At 38.4% G+C, this 17,023-nt stretch overlaps 1 protein-coding gene across 1 annotated transcript in view; it reads left to right on the forward strand.

Moving 5' to 3' along the window:
• B4GALNT3 (beta-1,4-N-acetyl-galactosaminyltransferase 3) overlaps positions 1-17,023 on the forward strand; it is a 317,092-nt gene that overhangs the window by 199,851 nt on the left and 100,218 nt on the right. The gene's annotated exons all lie outside the window — the stretch shown is intronic.

Below are 17,023 nucleotides of genomic sequence, written 5' to 3' on the forward strand. Positions count from 1 at the left end.
ACTTTAAAGTTCACGCTATCCACCTCTTCTTCCCTGTAGCACTCTGTGTTGGTGTTATCTATCAGTTTCCTGGCACAGCATCATAATTTCTAGACCACTTTATACCCTGGCTCCCACACTTCCTCTCTTGTAACATCCCTTCTCTCATCTCAGGGGACTTCAACATACTCATTGACAATTCTAACATGCCTATCTCCCCTAAACTTGTATCTCTTACTGCCTCTTTTGGCCTGTCCCAGTGGACAACATCTACAACCTACTGTGAAGGCAACTAATTGACCTGGTCTTCACCAATCTCTGTGACGTTTCCAACTTCTCTAACTTCCCCTTTCCTCTCTGTGACCACCATCTTCTAACTTTCTCTCTTACTCTACCTGCTGCATCCTTGCAAGCCCCCAACAAACAACTTCCTTACATTAATTTAAATGACTTGTATCTTGCAGACTTTTCTGCTCAACTGAATCCTCTACTCTCCAACATTTCATCCCTCTCTTGCCCAGACCTTGTGGCCTTACAGTATAATTTGGCAATAAAATTAACACTTGAGAGAGCTGTACCCTCCACTGTTTGCTATACATCCTGTACTCAATGACAACCATGGCATCAAACAGACCAGATATCTTCAGCGATGTTCACAGACTGCTGACCGTCAGTGGAGGAAATCACGCACCTGTGCTGATATCCTGCATTATAAATTGATAAAACTTTGCCTTCAGCCTGGACAAACAAGTTTATTTCTCCTCCCTTGCATCCAACCCCAAAGGCTGTTCTCAACCTTTAACTCCCTTCTATGTCTGCCTGCACCTCGGCCCACTACCAAACTTACTGTTCAGATTATTGCTGATCACTTCAAAAATAAAATTGACACAATTAGTAACGACATCTACAGCTCACACCCCTCAAACCCTACCCTCCTACTAACCCCTTCTTCAAGAGAATGAAGAAGAATTGATAATAGGAGTAAACTAGAAAGGTACTTAAAATTGCCTGCTCTATCTGAATCATGAAAGAAAAAAATTGGGTTTCATATCCCTTTAATGAAACATTTATAGGGGCCATTTTTCACTTACTAAATTTTATAGCTTAAAGGGATGTAAACAGTCTGTTTCATTGCTGTAATAAAAAAGCACTAAGTTGTGTATTATACTTAAATAATTGCAATATGTATTATTCATCCATGTAACACTTACAGCATAAGCTGTCGGCATTTATCTATGTCCGCGTCGCACTTTAATAAATCGGCCCCATAGAGGCCTATTTATCAAGCCGTCAACCACAAATACGCTGAATTCCGCAGCATAATTGTGGCGAGCTTGATTCGCCTCATTTATCAAAGCCTACAGACCGTCAAAAGTAGAAATTTGTGACTTAACATACGATCCGCCGGTCTTAGTCCAACACAGATCGATGCTTATGTCACTACAGATGTTCCGAATGCAAATTCGGCACTATCTGACTACTTTTGCTAGTTAACAAATTTCTACCAGGTACGCTCACCACTTTTCCGGCCCAGCGTACCTGGTTTTCAATCCGCCGATGCCATAGGAATCAATGGGAGTCTAAAAGCAGTGAAAGCTTATGTTCGCTGCTGCCTGATATCCCCATTGATTCCTATGGGAGAATAAAAGTTAGTTTACACCTAACACCCTAACATGTACCCCGAGTCTAAGCACCCCTAATCTGCCGCCACCCCTACATTATACTTATTAACCCCTAATCCGCCGCCCCAACACTGCCGCCACCTACATTTATACTTATTAACCCGCTATGCTGCCGTCCCGACACCACCGTCACCTACATAAAGTTATTAACCCCCCTATCCCCATCACTCCCAGAGCCCACTGCAACTAAATAAATGTATTAACCCCTAGACCGCCAGCCCCCACATTGCCATAAACTAAATTAAACTATTAACCCCTAAACCTAACAACCCGCTAACTTTACATTAAATATTAACTCATCCCTATCTTATAATAAATTTAAACTTACCTTTAAATTAAATGAATTAATCTACCCTAACTATTATACTAAAATTACATTAAACTACATTAAACTAATAATTAAGCTATTCTAGCTGTTATACTAAAATTACATTAAACTACAAATTAAATTAAATATATTATACAGTTAAAAACCTAACCCTACTCAAATAATTTAAATCTACAATAAAAAATTAAAAATTTACAAAAAACTAACAACAAAGTTACAAAAAATAACAAACACTAACAGCTAAGGTGCGTTAAGGTAAAAAAGCAGCGTTAAGAGGTCCTAAGGCTGCTTTTTTACGCCTGCTGGTATTACGAGTCTTGCAGGTTTAGGGGCACCGCACACTTCTTTGGCCTTACCGCAAATCGACTTACGTAAACTTTGTAAAGTCTTTTTTCTATGGGACTTACATAGCACCGGTATTACGAGTCTGTCCTGGGAGGCCAAAAACTGAGCGGTACACCCTATCCTGTCAAGATCCCTAATGCATTTAAAAGGCAGTAGTTAATTGTTTTATGGTACAACGCCGCAACATAAAACTCATAACTAAAGTGCTAAAAGGTACACTTACACCCATAAACTACCTATTAACCCCTAAACCGAGGCCCTCCCGCATTGTAAACACTATAACAAAATGTTTAACCCCTAATCTGCCGCTCCGGACACGTCGCAACCTACATTATATTTATGAACCCCTAATCTGCTGCCCCCAACATCGCCGACACCTACATTATATTTATTAACCCCTAATCTGCCGCCCCCAATGTCGCTGCGACCTACCTACAATCTTTAACCCCTAATCTGCTGCCCCCAACGTCGCCGCCACTATAATAAACATATTAATCCCTAAACCGCCGCACTCCCCGCCTCGCAAACATTAGTTAAATATTATTAACCCCTAATCTGCCGGCCCCTAACATCGCCGCCACCTACCTACATTTATTAACCCCTAATCTGCCGCCCCCCAACGTCGCCGCCTCTATATTAAAGTCTAACCCTAAAACCTAACACCCGACTAACTTAAATATAATTTAAATAAATCTAAATAAATATTCCTATCATTAACTAAATTATTCCTATTTAAATACTAAATACTTACCTATAAAATAAACCCTACGTTAGCTACAGAAATAGCATTGTAGCTAGCTTAGGGTTTATTTTATTTTACAGGCAAGTTTGTATTTATTTTAACTAGGTAGAATAGTTATTAAATAGTTATTAAACTATTTAATAACTACCTTGTTAAAATAAAGACAAATTTACCTGTAAAATAAAACCAAACCTAAGTTACACGAACACCTAACACTACAATATAATTAAATAAATTAACTAAATTAAATACAATTACCTAGAATTAAATTAGCTAAAGTACAAAGAAAAAACAAACAAACACTAAATTACAGAAAATAATACACAAATTACAGATATTTAAACTAATTACACCTAATCTAATAGCCCTATAAAGTAAAAAAAAGCCTCCCCAAGATAAAAAAAAAAAACCCCTAGCCTAAACTAAACTACCAATACCCTTAAAAGGGCTTTTTGCGGGGCATTGCCCCAAAGTAATCAGCTCTTTTACCTGTAAAAAAAAAAAAAATACAAACAACCCCCCCCAACAGTAAAACCCACCACCCACACAACCAACCCCCCAAATAAAATACTATCTAAAAAAAACCTAAGCTCCCCATTGCCCTGAAAAGGGGCATTTGAATGGGCATTGCCCTTAAAAGGGCAGTTAGCTCTTTTGCCGCCCAAACCCTAACCTAAAAATAAAACCCACCCTATACACCCTTAAAAAAACCTAACACTAACCCCCTGAAGATCGACTTAATGGGAGACCGTCTTCATCCAAGCCAGGCCGAAGTCCTCAACGAAGCCGGGAGAAGTCTTCATCCAAGCCGGGGCGAAGTAGTCCTCCAGATGGGCAGAAGTCTTCATCCAGGACGGCATTTTCTATCTTTTTTTTTTTTTTTTTTTTTTTTTTTTTTTTAAATATTTTTATTGAGGTGAAAGATAAAGTGATACATAGTAACCACATACATAGGCCTCCAGCCAGTGGGGGCGGTTTAGAAAAGTATACATCACTGTTCATACACAGAGCGTTACATCCAAAATAAGAGGCATGCAAACATTTCAAACAATAAGAAACTAATAACCATAAGCAATTCCAAGAGATGTAATGTAATCTAAGTGGTTAATAAACCTGTGAATCAACCTCAGTTTTTTAAAGTTTATTGTATATAGGACCTCTTTTTAGGTCCTCACATCTGTACCTTCTTATTAAATTCAATAACATATAGGGTCAAATATAAGCCCTTGTTGCTAGGGTGGTACATAAGATAAGTGAATGAATATGGGGGAGGGATTATTATATAGGCCCTTTTTAGGTCCTCCAGACTATAAACATATATCTATATCACAGGAAGGTTTATCAACCATAACTATGATAAAGGACTCTTATGTATTTTTTTTAGGGGGTCTTCGATGGGATCTGTGTCCCTTAGCTTAATAAATAAGCTCCAAAAAGGGGGGGCGGAGCTTAGCACTATAGAATATGAGTAAAATAAAAATAAACTAATGTCATCAGCCATATCAGGCATGATCTAAAATCTGGTATATAATTCTTGCAACATAGGAACATGCAATTGAACAGATTAAAATACTAGACAATATTTTGAGCACTAAACACCAATGTTCTATAATATACAGATAGAGGTACATTCAGATTGTAATTGGGCAGCACATTATAAAAATGGCTATATAATAAACCAGTTCTAATAAGTCCTATTTAGGGGACATGCAAACTAATATGACTGTCTTTCTAGCATTGAATAGCAAAGGGATGGGATTATTACTAGCCGCTACATTATGGCAGGCGTATGGTAAAATAAAGGTATAAGAATTATTGTACTAGTTAGATCCCTGCAAAACCCGTCTAGGACTACATACGAGTATATGGGTGCAATATGGAAAGACATATAGCTAAAACTTCTTGCATCTCATGTCCCTGTGATAGGGATACGGGCCGTAGCTCAAGAACTATGGATATATATAGACTTTAAATCATTAAAAGTATGAACAGGGCAGGTAAACATTAACTAGGGATCTATACCTCCTATAATATCACATAGCACTGAATACACAGAGAAACTAAACATCAGAAAGATAATGAGAGTGAAATATTTTGCAGTTTGAGCATGGTAAACGTAATGGAATCAGCGCTATACCTGCAAATAAAGTTGTGAAGTTCTGACATAATTTGAACAATGATATAAGCTGCAATACAGGTACTAAGCGGATATTAATATATGCACACACAAAAAAGCTATTTGCATAGCAATCAAGCAGAAGGTTGCTTCCTCTATTTCAGACATTGCAAGTACATGGGGGTGACATTATTTAAGCTATCCTTCCACACATAAATGTCCTGACTGACCTGTAGACCTATTCTTATGTAATGGATAAATTCGGCTATATAACTGGAGGGTACTGGATTTGGGTTAATATATCTAGAAGTAAGCCTAGCTCCATATTAAGTTGTAAATAGTTACAGAACAACATATTAAGTAACCAGCTATGTGTTATGGTATATAGGAATTAGAAGTATCTAGTTGGAGGAATATATTTACATTTTAATTTATATTGTTGGAGTAACCAATGGGCTTCATCAGTATAGGCATTTAATCTGTGATTGTATAACTTCTGGGAGGGTGTTAAAGGAAGTTAGCTACGATTGGTGATAGAGAGAATCCCCCGTCCTCGGCCGCGGACAGGAGGGGCTCACATATTTGTTTGTTTTGGACTATGATTGCTTAACACCCACCATGTCAGCATAAACCAGCACCCACCATAGCAACAGCAAATGGGAACATTATAATAACTGTAACTTGGCAGAATGTGTTAACTGTTCATAATAAACCGTTCTATAAGTTAATAAAGATGTAACATCAGAACTCCAGATCATCATCAGTCTGTCTTCACTCTTAGCCGAGGCAAGCATCTAGTCTCTTTGAATGACTAAATGAAAGCTGTGACCTTGTGTAAGTTACCCTAAGGTATCAGTACATCGATTGCGCAATCTATCCCCTTTGCAACTCTAAAATGTACAGTAAAATATACATATAACTGACTGAGATAATAGCTATCAGTGTTACATAAGATCAGTAGCATATTTTTTTGTACCACAGGGCTTACAGGTCAACCTTAACTCATATAAAGCCATTTAACCCAGCTATATATAAATGGAGTAGCAGAAATAACACAAGCAGGGCATAACACATACAATAACTGATACCAGATTGTTGATTCCAGATGCCTTAGGAGTGTTAGCTGAAGTTCCACATGATGACAAAGTCCAGGCTTATAAATCTGTTTACAAGTAGCCAATCTCAATTCCCAAGGCAGGAGATGGAGGAGATAAGAGTAAGTGAATTAGGCTACAGAGCATACATAAGTGTGCCGTACAAATCAAGCTTAACTAAAACTCCTGACTCCCCTCTAGTGGTGGGACTATCATGGCCTTTTACATCTTCCACCGGGGTATTTTATTATTAATCTAACCCACAAAGCCTATATAAGCAGGACAACCTACTATAACCTAAATAAACAGTGTATTAATAATTTGTTAACATGCATAACCTGAAGTGAAACAACTGAATATATTTAGACACATCATATAATCAACTAACCTTATTTTGAAAAGAAACAACTAAGAATCAAGGTGGCTAACTCGTACTGCTAGGGAACTAATGCATCCGACTTTGCTGTCATCATAAAAAGATCCCACTGCCAAGAGATTTCTGCAACTTGCATATTTTAACCTTGCCCCCTTTAACATGTTTAATAAAAAAGATCATATACTTTGATGTAAGTCACTTGGTATATATGTATTGTTCAGAGTTATGTGACGATGGTATAGAGGCTGCAAGATATAAAAAACAACACATAACCATCTTAATCAGCCTATATCAAGACTTCTTATGTCCATGTTCTTAGAAAGACCTGTATAGTGTATGCCATCCCAATTCCAAGCCACCTAAGAGAGAAGAGGAGCTGTAGTGGGGTGTATAAAACATGGTGTTCTGCCATGTCCTCAGCATTCAGTTCAGCCTACCCCAGCTCTAATGTCCTTGAAGATCTCGGTTTTAGTGCAGCCAGCTTGAGAGAGAGAAAAGATCAGCTTTACCGGGAGACAGTTGTTCCAATGCAGAAAAATGCTGTAAATGCACGGATCTCTCCCTCGCACATGTTCCGTGAAATGTCACTCCAGACATGACTGAAACCACCTTCACGTTTCCAGCAGCTGCCGACTGAAGCCTCGGCTCAAAAACCAAAGAGAGTCCTCTCCACATGATGAGACTGCAGCATAGCGTGGTTTCCCTGACCATACATGAAAAAGGTGGCTGCAGTGTCCGCGTATCTGCGTGCTCCACCTAGGTAAGGCCCCTGTATCCGGTTTTAAAGATGGTTCCTGCATTGTCAGCCTCTTGTATATACGAAGCAGGGCAATTGCAGAGGTTATCATCACATGGGCTCTGTTGCTTCTCTTGATGGCCCCGATCAACAGTACCTGATAATTCCTGCTCAATCGCCTCCCGTGAGTGCTTGTATTAGGTTAGAAAAGTGTGGTATCTATCATAGTCATAATTTCAATACTCCACGAATTCAGCGCCATCTTAGGTTTCTCAGGCCATCTAGATCGCTGTACAGATTGCTTTGTCTTTAATGGAAAGCCAGGCAGAATAAACCTTTTTTATGCTCCCCAGACTCATTCCTAAATAGCGTATAAAGTTGGGATCTACCTCTGAGTAACTTTGGACTATAGGATAGGGTAGATTAGCCCCATATAGTGAATCCAGAGTCGGGAGCTCTGCGTAGATGCGACCATTCACTTCAGTAGCTGGTTCCGCCCCCAGGCATTTTCTATCTTTATCCATCCGGCCGCGGAGCAGGTCCATATTCAAGACATCCAACGCGGAGCATCCTCTTCATCCAGAGTCTTCTTACTGAATGAAGGTACCTTTAAGTGACGTCATCCAAGATGGCGTCCCTTAGATTCCGATTGGCTGATAGAATTCTATCAGCCAATCGGAATTAAGATAGAAAAAATCCTATTGGCTGATGCAATCATTGCAATTAAGGTGAAAAAATCCTATTGGCTGATGCAATCATTGCATCAGCCAATAGGATTTTTTCTACTTTAACACCCACTAACTTAAATATAATTTAAATAAATCTAAATAAATATTCCTATCATTAAACTATATAATTCCTATTTAAAACTAAATATGCACCTATAAAATAAACTCTAAGCTAGCTACAATATAACTAATAGTTACATTGTAGCTAGCTTAAGGTTTATTTTTATTTTACAGGGTAAATTTGTCTTTATTTTAACTAGGTAGTTATTAAATAGTTAATAACTATTTAATAGCTATTCTACCTAGTTAAAATAAATACAAACTTGCCTGTAAATAAAAATAAACCCTAAGCTAGCTACAATGTAACTATTAGTTATATTCTAGCTAGCTTATGGTTTATTTTATAGGTAAGTATTTAATTTTAAATAGGAATAATTTAGTTAATGATAGGAATATTTATTTAGATTTATGTCGGGGGCGGCAAATTAGGGGTTAATAAGTGTAAGATTAGGGGTGTTTAGACTCGGGGTTCATGTTAGGGTGTTAGGTGTAGACATAGCTTGTATTTCCCCATAGGAATCAAAGGGGCTGCGTTACTGAGTTTTACGCTGCTTTTTTGCAGGTGTTATACTTTTTTTCAGCCAGCTCTCCCCGTTGATTCCTATGGGGAAATGGTGCACGAGCACGTACGACCAGCTCACCGCTGACTTAAGCAGTGCTGGTATTGGAGTGCGGTAATGAGCAAACACTAAGTTATACAAAATAAAAAATAAATTATCAAAGATTTAAACTAATTACACCTGATCTAAGAGCCCTATGAAAATAAAAAAGCCCCCCCAAAATAAAAAAAACCCTAACTTACAAATAGCCCTTAAAAGGGCCTTTTGCGGGACATTGCCCCAAAGAAATCAGCTCTTTAACCTGTAAATAAAAAATACAAATACCCCCCAACAGTAAAACCCACCACCCACACAACCAACCCCCCAAATAAAAACCGAACTAAAAAACCCTAAGCTGAAGATCCGATATCCATCCTCCAAGAGGCAGAAGTCTTCATCCAATTGGCTGAAGTATTCATCAAAGCCCGCAGAAGTCTTCACCCAGAGGGCATCTTCATCATCCGGCATGGAGCAGCTCCATCTTCCAGACATCCGATGCGGAGCATCCTCTTCTTACAACGTCTTCTTCCCGAATGAAGGTTCCTTTAAATGACGTCATCCAAGATGGCGTCCCTTAGATTCCGATTGGCTGATAGAATTCTATCAGCCAATTGGAATTAAGGTTGAAAAAATCCTATTGGCTGTTGCAATCAGCCAATAGGATTGAAGTTCAATCCTATTGGTTGATCCAATCAGCCAATAGGATTGAGCTCGCATTCTATTGGCTTTTCCAACCTTAATTCCGATTGGCTGATAGGAATTCTATCAGCCAATCAGAATCTAAGGGACGCCATCTTGGATGACGTCATTTAAAGGAACCTTCATTCGGGAAGAAGACGTCGTAAGAAGAGGATGCTCCGCGTCGGATGTCTGGAATGATGTAGTTGTTCCGTGCTGGATGTATGAAGATAGAAGATGTCACCTGGGTGAAGACTTCTGCGTGCTTGGATGAAGACTTCGGCTTGCTTGGATGAGACTTCTGCCGGCTTCTTGGAGGATGGATGTCGGATCTTCAGGGGTTAGTGTTAGGATTTTTTAAGGGTTTATTGGTTGGGTTTTAGATTAGGGTTTGGGCTGCAATAGAGCTAAATTCCCTTTTATGGGCAATGCCCATCCAAATGCCCTTTTCAGGGCAATGGGGAGCTTAGGTTTTTTTTAGTTAGGTTTTTATTTGGGGGGTTGGTTGTGTGGGTGGTGGGTTTTACTGTTGGGGGGGGTATTTGTATTTTTTATTTACAGGTAAAACAGCTGATTTCTTTGGGGCAATGCCCCGTAAAAGGCCCTTTTAAGGGCTATTTGTAGTTTATTGTAGGTTAGGGTTTTTTTTATTTTGGGGGGGGGGGCTTTTTATTTTCATAGGGCTCTTAGATTAGGTGTAATTAGTTTAAATCTTTGGTAATTTATTTTTTATTTTGCGTAACTTAGTGTTTATATTTTTGTAACTTAGTGTTTGTTATTTTTTGTAACTTAGTTGTTAGTTTTTTGTAACTTTGTAATTTTTAATTGTAGAATTAAATTATTTGAGTAGGGTTAGGTTTTTAAATATATAATATATTTAATTTAATTAGAAGTTTAATGTAATATTAGTATAATAGTTAGGGTAGATTAATTATTAGTTTAATATAGTTTAATGTAATTTTAGTATAATAGTTAGGGTAGATTAATTATTAGTTTAATATAGTTTAATGTAATTTTAGTATAATAGTTAGGGTAGGTTAATTATTAGTTTAATATAGTTTATTTTAATTTTAAAGGTAAGTTTAAATTTATTTTAAGATAGGGATGAGTTAATATTTAATATAAAGTTAGTGGGTTGTTAGGTTTAGGGGTTAATAGGTTAATTTAGTTTATGGCGATGTGGGGGGCTGGCGGTTTAGGGGTTAATAACTTTATTAGTTGCGGTGGGCTCTGGGAGTGGCGGGATAGGGGTTAATAACATAATGTAAGTGGCGGCGGTGTAGGGGGCAGCTGATTAGGGGTTAATAACATAATGTAGGTGGCGGTGGGCTCCGGGAGCGGCAGAATAGGGGTTAATAACTTTATTAGAGTGGCGGTGGGCTCCGGGAGCGGCGGGATAGGGGTTAATAACTTTATTTATTTGCGGCGGGGTCCGGGAGCGGCATGATAGGGGTTAATAACTTTATTTAGTTGCAGGTGTTTAGTATACAAATAAAGCTGTGAAAACAGTCTGCTGCTCATCGCCCCGTACTTGGTGCGCCGCTTTTTGACTGCTTCTTTGTTAAATACGGAGAGCGTATTCAGGTCCGCGGCCGCGATGTTAGGCGATGTCAGGCGAGCGTATTGGTGCCATTGAATGCAGCACAGTGGACGGTTTGATAAATAGGCCTCAGTCTCAGAATCCAAGAAAAACTATATAGTTTATATAGTCAGAAAAATAACATAAAGAGAATGCAAATTACTAGCAACATCGTGTTATGGATTTTATTAGAATTAAACATAGGTTTAGCAGTGCTGGGTTCTACCATGATAAATTTTTCACACAACGTGCTTTTCTGTTTTCTAAAGAGACCCAATATTTTCTGTAGAAAGTAACTTGCAGTTTACAGGAATTCCTTCATTGGCCCATTTTCTTAATAACCTCCATAGGGTCTGAGTGCAGATGTCTGTGTGATCTATGAGCTGCTAAACCCAGTAAGCTCAAGGTTCTAGTGAATTTATTTATATATATGTCTCACAGTCTGTATTATTGTGGCCTGCATTCACAAAGATTTCTTTCCAGTAAGACAAATCTTTCTCATTCTACGTTATCATATATGTTTGGTTACTTCAAGCCCTATGTTTTTTTCTTTCATGATTCAGATAGCGCATGCAATTTTAAGCAACTTTCTAATTTACTCCTATTATAATTTTCTTTCATGTAAGTGGCAAGAGTCCATGAGCTAGTGACGTATGGGATATACATTCCTGCCAGGAGGGGGCAAAGTTTCCCGAACCTCAAAATGCCTATAAGTACACCTCCCACCTTACTCATACCTTAGTTTTACAAACTTTGCCTCCTAGTGGAGGTGGTGAAGCAAGTTGTGCTTGATTTTCTTCTGTGATAGGCGCTTCTAAGCATATTGAAGCCCAGTTCCTCTCAAAGTACAGTGTTTGTCTGAGGGATGTGAAGGGAGTATTGCCTGATGACGCCATGATTTCACCTATGGGAAACCCTTTGCAGATCGACATTATACTCCTCTACCATTACCTCTGCTGATATGTTTCAGTACTGGTTTGGCTGTCTGCTATATGTGAATGTTTATGGGAGTTTTATTTTTGGCTTACCTGGAGTTTGGAGTCTCAATCTGGTTTTAAAGATTTGCAGGCTCCTCCTTTTGAGCCTATGCATTCTTTGGATATTAAACTACTTTCTTGGAAAGTGATATTTATTTTGGCTATCTCTTCTGCTAGAAGAGTTTCCAAATTGTCTGCTCTCTCTTGTGAGTCTCCTTTTCTGATTTTCCATCAAGATAAAGCTGTTTTGCGAACTTCATTTAAATTTTTACCTAAAGTCGTGAATTCTAACAACATCAATAGGGAAATTGTTATTCCTTACTTATGTCCTAATCCTAAGAATACTTCTAATCTATTTGTTATTTTTTCTGGTTCCACGAAAGGTCAGAAAGCCTCTGCCATTTCTTTGGCATCTTGGTTGAAACTTTTGATTCACAAAGCTTATTTAGAGGCGGGGCAGTCTCTGCCTCAGAGAATTATAGCTCATTCTACTAGATCAGTTGCCACTTTTTGTTGCTTTTAAGAATGAAGCTTCAGTTGATCAAATTTGCAAAGCAGCAACTTGATCTTCTTTGCATACATTTACTCAATTTTACCATTTTGATGTTCCCCCAGAAGCAGCCTTTGGTAGATAGGTTCTTCAGGCAGTTGTCTCAGTTTGATTCCAATGCCTTTTTTATTTGAGTTTTTTTGAATTTTTTTAAAGAAAACTTAATTATTTGGATTTAATTTCTCAGCGGATTTAGCTGTTGTTATTTTATCCTTCCCTCTCTAGTGACTCGTGGTTTTCCACATCTTGGGTATTACAGTTGTGCTCATAAGTTTACATACCCTGCCAGAATTTATGATTTCTTGGCTATTTTTCAGAGAATATGAATAATAACACAAAAACTTTTCTTTCACTCATGGTTAGTGTTTGGCTGAAGCCATTTATTATCAATCAACTGTGTTTACTCTTTTTAAATCATGATGACTACAGAAACTACCCAAATAACCCTGATCAAAAGTTTACATACCCTGCTGATTTTGGCCTAATAACATGAACACAAGTTGACACAAAGGTGTTTGAATGGCTATTAAAGGTAACTATCCTCACCTGTGATCTGTTTACTTGTAATTTGTGTGTGTGTATAAAAGGTAAATTATTTTCTAGACTCTTGACAGACCCTTGCATCTTTAATCCAGTGCTGCCTGACGATTCTGGATTCTGAGTCATGGGGAAAGCAAAAGAATTGTCAAAGGATCTGTGGGAAAAGGTAGTTGAACTGTATAAAATAGGAAAGGGATATAAAAAAATATCCAAGGAATTGAGAATGCAAATCACACAGTGTTCAAACTCTAATCAAGAGCTGGAAAATGAGGGGTTCTGTTGAAACCAAACCACGGTCAGGTAGACCAACTAAAATTTCAGTCATAACTGCCAGGAAAATTGTTCAGGATGCAAAGACAAACCCACAAATAACTTCAGGTGAAATACAGGACTCTCTGAAAACATGTGGTATGGCTGTTTCAAGATGCACAATAAGGAGGCACTTGAAGAAAGATGGGCTGCATGGTCGAGTCGCCAGAAGAAAGCCACAAAGTATCCATCTTACAATACGCCAAACAGCACAGAGACAAGCCTCAAACCTCTTGGCACAAAGTCATTTGGAGTGATGAGACCAAAATTTAGCTTTTTGGTCACAAGCATAAACTCTACATTTGGAGAGGAGTCAACAAGGCCTATGATGAAAGGTACACCATTCCTACTGTGAAACACAGAGGTGGATCGCTGATGTTTTGGGGATGTGTGAGCTACAAAGGCACAGGAAATTTGGTCAGAATTAATGGCAAGATGAATGCAGTATGTTATCAAACAGAAACCCTCATTTTCCAGTTCTTGATTAGAGTTTGAACACTGCTGATTTGCATTCTCAATTCCTTAGATATATTTTTATATCGCTTTCCTGTTTTATACAGTTCAACTACCTTTTCCCGCAGATCCTTTGACAATTCTTTTGCTTTCCCCATGACTCAGAATCCAGAAACGTAAGTGCAGCACTGGATGAAAGATGCAAGGGTCTGTCAGGAGTCCAGAAACTCATTGACCTTTTATACACACACTAATTACAAGCAAACAGATCACAGGTGAGGATGGTTACCTTTAATAGCCATTCAAACACCTTTGTGTCAACTTGTGTTCATGTTATTAGGCCAAAACCACCAGGGTATGTAAACTTTTGATCAGGGTCATTTGGGTAGTTTCTGTTGTCATTATGATTTAAAAAGAGTAAACACAGTTGATAATAAATGGCTTCAGCCAAACACTAAACATGAGTGAAAGAAAGTTTTTTGTGTTATCATTTATATTCTTTGAAAAATGGCCAAGAAATCATAAATTCTGCCAGGGTATGTAAACTTATGAGCATAACTGTATATCCCATATGTCACTAGCTCATGGACTCTTGCCACTTACATGAAAGAAAACATAATTTATGTAAGAAATTACCTGATAAATTAATTTCTTTCATATTGGCAAGAGTCTATGAGACCCACCCTATTTTTTGTGGTTATGATTTTTTTTATAAAGCACTTTTTTCCAGTTCCTCTTTTTGAATGCTTTTTGCTCTTTCTTTTGACACCTCACTTCTTGGCTACATGTTAAACTAAGGTATGAGTGAGGTGGGAGGTGTATTTATAGGCATTTTGAGGTTTGGGAAACTTTGCCCCCTCCTGGTAGGAATGTATCCCATACGTCACTAGCTCATGGATTCTTGCCACTATGAAAGAAATTAATTTATCAGTTAAGTTCTTACATAGATTAACGCCTAGAGTTCTGCGTTAGCCGTCCAAACCAGCGTTAGGGGGTCCTAACGCTGGTTTTTACCGCCTGCTGGTATTTAGAGTCAGTCATGAAAGGGTCTAACGCTCACTTTCCAGCCGCGACTTTTCCATACCCCAGATCCCCCTACGCCAATTGCGTATCCTATCTTTTCAATGGGATCTTTCTAACGCCGGTATTTAGAGTCTTGGCTGAAGAAATCTAACGACAAGACTCCAGCCACAGAGAAAAGCCAGGAGTTAAGAGCTTTCTGGGCTAACGCCGGTTCATAACGCTCTTAACTACTGTGCTCTAAAGTACACTAACACCCATAAACTACCTATGTACCCCTAAACCGAGGCCCCCCCACATCGCCGCCACTCTTTTAAAAAAAATTTAACCCCTAATCTGCCGACCGCACACCGCCGCCACCTACATTATCCCTATGTACCCCTAATCTGCTGCCCCTAACATCGCCGACCCCTACATAATATTTATTAACCCCTAATCTGCCCCCCCCCAACGTTGCCGCTACCTACCTACAATTATTAACCCCTAATCTGCCGACCGGACCTCACTGCTACTATAATAAAGTTATTAACCCCTAATCCGCCTCACTCCCACCTCAAAAACCCTATAATAAATAGTATTATCCCCTAATCTGCCCTCCCTAACATCGCCGACACCTAACTTCAAGTATTAACCCCTAATCTGCCGACCGATCTCGCCGCTACTCTAATAAATGTATTAACCCCTAAAGCTACGTCTAACCCTAACACTAACACCCCCCTAAATTAAATATAATTTAAATCTAACAAAATAAAATAAATCTTATTAAATAAATTATTCCCATTTAAAGCTAAATACTTACCTGTAAAATAATATAGCTACAATATAAATAATAATGATATTGTAGCTATTTTAGGATTAATATTTATTTTACAGGCAACTTTGTATTTATTTTAACTAGGTACAATAGCTATTAAATAGTTAATAACTATTTAATAGTTACCTAGTTAAAATAATTACAAAATTACCTGTAAAATAAATCCTAACCTAAGTTACAATCTACAATTATCTACAATTAACCCCTTAATGACCACAATGTACCCTTTATGTCACTGGTCGTTAAGGGTTTTTTCAGGACATAATAGCACAAGTCTAGCAAGAAGACACTATTAATACCCTCCCACCAGCAGGCTTTGTGGAATATAGCAGTCTCAACGCTGGTGGCAAGACCGCGCTATAAAACAATCAAGTCCCAAAAAAAGGCCAGTGACATACAGGGTACGTCGCTGGTCCTTAAGGGGTTAAATCAACTAAACTAGAGTTATTAACTATATAATAGCTATTGTACCTAGTTAAAATAAATACAAAGTTGCCTGTAAAATAAATATTAATCCTAAAATAGCTACAATATAATTATTATTTATATTGTAGCTATATTAGGGTTTATTTTACAGGTAAGTATTTAGCTTTAAATAGGAATAATTTATTTAATAAGATTTATTTTATTTCGTTAGATTTAAATTATATTTAACTTAGGGGGGTGTTAGTGTTAGGGTTAGACTTAGCTTTAGGGGTTAATACATTTATTAGAGTAGCGGCGAGGTCCGGTCGGCAGATTAGGGGTTAATACTTGAAGTTAGGTGTCGGCAATGTTAGGGAGGGCAGATTAGGGGTTAATACTATTTATTATAGGGCTTTTGAGGCGGGGATGAGGCGGATTAGGGGTTAATAACTTTATTATAGTAGCGGTGAGGTCCGGTCGGCAGATTAGGGGTTAATAATTGTAGGTAGGTGGCGGCGATGTTGGGGGAGGCAGATTAGGGGTTAATAAATATAATATAGGGGTCAGCGGTGTTAGGGGCAGCAGATTAGGGGTTCATAGGGATAACGTAGGTTGCGGCGGTGTACGGAGCCGCAGATTAGGGGTTAATAATAGAATGCAGGGGTCAGCGATAGCGGGGGCGGCAGATTAGGGGTTAATAAGTGTAAGGTTAGGGGTGTTTAGACTCGGGGCACATGTTAGAGTGTTAGGTGCAGACTTAGGAAGTGTTTCCCCATAGGAAACAATGGGGCTGCGTTAGGAGCTGAACGCTGCTTTTTTGCAGGTGTTAGGTTTTTTTTCAGCTCAAACTGCCCCATTGTTTCCTATGGGGGAATCGTGCACGAGCACGTTTTTGAAGCTGGCCGCGTCCGTA

The sequence above is a fragment of the Bombina bombina genome, chromosome 6 (assembly GCF_027579735.1).
Source record: "Bombina bombina isolate aBomBom1 chromosome 6, aBomBom1.pri, whole genome shotgun sequence".
Classification (NCBI taxonomy): domain Eukaryota; kingdom Metazoa; phylum Chordata; class Amphibia; order Anura; family Bombinatoridae; genus Bombina; species Bombina bombina.